The sequence below is a fragment of the Corythoichthys intestinalis genome, chromosome 22 (genome assembly GCF_030265065.1).
Source record: "Corythoichthys intestinalis isolate RoL2023-P3 chromosome 22, ASM3026506v1, whole genome shotgun sequence".
Lineage (NCBI taxonomy): Eukaryota > Metazoa > Chordata > Actinopteri > Syngnathiformes > Syngnathidae > Corythoichthys > Corythoichthys intestinalis.
The window spans coordinates 27,967,059-27,970,071 of NC_080416.1; positions in this window are offsets into that span (position 1 = coordinate 27,967,059).

Genomic DNA, 3,013 nt, shown 5'->3' on the forward strand with positions numbered 1-3,013 from the left:
CAGGTCAGGCGCTTCTGCCGCTGTTTCAGGTTCAAAAGAGACTTGACCTGGGGAATGTGGCACCTGTAGCCCATTTCCAGCACACGCCTGTGCACGGTGGCTCTGGATGTTTCTACTCCAGACTCTGTCCACTGTTTCTGCAGTTCCCCCAAGATCCTTCTCCACAATCTTTCTCAGGGTGCGGTCATGTGCAGCATTTCCTGCCACACTTTTTCCTTCCCACTGAGGTGCCTTGATACAGCACTCTGGGAACAGCCTATTCGCTCAGAAATGTCTTTCTGTGTCTTAGCCTCTTGCTTGAGGGTGTCAATGATGGCCTTCTGGACAGCAGTCAGGTCAGCAGTCTTGCCCATGATTGCGGTTTTGAGTAATGGACCAGGCTGGGAGTTTTTAAAAGCCTCAGGAATCTTTCGCAGGGGTTTTGAGTTAATTCGTTGATTCAGATGATTAGGTTAGCTTCTTTGTAGTACCTTTTCATGATATGCTAATTTTTTGAGATAGGGATTTTTGTTTTTTCTTGACTTTTTTGCCAAAATTATCAATATTAAAACAATAAAAGGCTTGAACTACTTCAGTTGTGTGTAATGAATCTAAAATATATGAAAGTCTGATGTTTATCAGTACATTACAGAAAATGATAAACTGTATCACAATATGCTAATTTTTTTAGAAGGACCAGTATATGCTGCCATAGCACATTCATGGCGCATTAACCCTAATATATATATATATATATAAGGGCTGTCAAACGATTAAAATTTTTAATCGAGTTAATTACAGCTTAAAAATTAATTAATCGTAATTAATCGCAATTCAAACCATCTATAAAATATGCCATATTTTTCTGTAAATTATTGTTGGAATGAAAAGATAAGACACAAGACGGATATATACATTCAACATAGAGTACATAAGTACTGTATTTGTTTATTATAACAATAAATCAACAAAATGCCATTAAGATTATTAACATCCTCTTAAAGCGATCCATGGATAGAAAAACTTGTAGTTCTTAAAAGATAAATGTTAGTACAAGTTATAGATTTTTTTAAATAAAACCCCTCAATGTTTTCGTTTTATTATTTATTATTATTTATCAAAAAATAAACTAGTAGCTCGCCATTGTTGGTGTCATTAAACAATGCTCACTCCCCAAACACATAAAATCATTTGGCCAGCAGAGGGCGCCAAACAACAAAAAGCAGGTACAAGTAACAAGCGGACATTACATTGCCTGGCATGGCCAGACTGTTCTCCCTGTGTTTTTCAAACACTGAGAGTATAGTCTGGGACCCAGCCCATTAACGGCCTCTCGAGCAAGTACAAAATCAATCGACAAATCCGATTAGTTTATTTGCGTGACGTGTTCTTAACGGGCAACGTCACTCTTCCGCGTCGGAAGTCGTCTCCACAACAACAGAGATGGCGAACAGGGAATATGTGAGAATATTTTCCAATCCACGGTAAAATCAGTTTTAAATTACCAAAAACACATCGACACAAGTCACTGACAACAGTCTGTCTCGCGCTAGCCATGCTGAATAAACTCCGCTCTCCTCGTATGTTTACTTCCGCGCGCAAGTCCCTCGTCCTGCCCATCGCTGATTGGTCCACTCCGCTGTCTGTTTGCTGTGGCTTGCTCCGTCCTGGAAATTTTATCCGCTTAATGGTGGCCAGACTCAATTGCTGGAACAGCGGTGAGTTTGGAGTACCAGGCTACACTGCTGTCATTTTAATCTGAGCGGGGCATGTGCGTTAATTGCGTCAAATATTGTAACGTGATTAATTTAAAAAATTAATTACCGACCGTTAACGCGATACTTTTGACAGCCCTAATATATATGTATATATTTATATATATATATATAGCCGGGCTATATATATATATATATATATATATATATATATATATATATATATATATATATATATATATATACACACATATATATATATACATATATACACACATATATATATATACATATATATATATATACATATATATATATACATATATATATATACATATATATATATATATATATATATATATATATATACATATATATATATATATATATATAGCCGGGCTATATACATATAGCCCGGCCGTCTCATCAGACCATAATCCATGTGCTTTGCTGACATGTCTTCAGCAAGCTGTTTGCAGACTTTCTTGTGTACCGTCTCCAGAAGAGGCTTCCTCCTGGGGTGACAGCCATACACACCAATTTGATGTGCAGTGTGGCGTATGGTCTGAGCACTAACAGACTGACCCCCCACCTCTTCAATCTCTACAGCAATGCTGACAGGACTCCTGTAACGAGTCACATGACATTTTGGAGGGAAAATGACAAGCGGTACTCAATTTGGACATCTTGGGATGTACGTAGTTTCTAAGGGGTGTACTCACTTTCGTTGCCAGGGGTTTGGATATTAATGGCTATATTTTGAGTTATTCTGATGGGAAAATAAATTAACTCTATTATATAAGCTGCACACAGACTACTTTTCATTGCGTCAAAGTGTCATTTTGTCAGTGTTGTCCCTTAAAAAGATATACTTAAATATCTGCAGAAATGCGAGGGATGTACACACTTTTGTGATACAATGTGTATGTATATATACATACATTTGTACACACACAGTACGTATATGAATCTGACATTTTTGCATCGGGAGGAAATACTTTTAATTTTTAGTACAAAGTAAAAGTATTTCCATTTTTGCAATTAAAAAGTTTTTACTTCCAAAGTACATTTTAAAGCAAGTATTTTTGTACATTACTTGAGTAATTTTTTTCTTATACACTTCTACTTTTATTTAAGTACTGTTTTGCACCTGTATCTGTTCTTTTACTTGAGTAGTGACTAGTATTCACACGCAGTCCTCATAAATTGTACGTCTAGCGTTTTCAGTGGCAGGCAATGTTAATAAAGTATCATGTTTGACTTTCATATTTCACAAGTTACACGGGGAAAAAAAATGCCAAAATGGTACGCATGTGCAA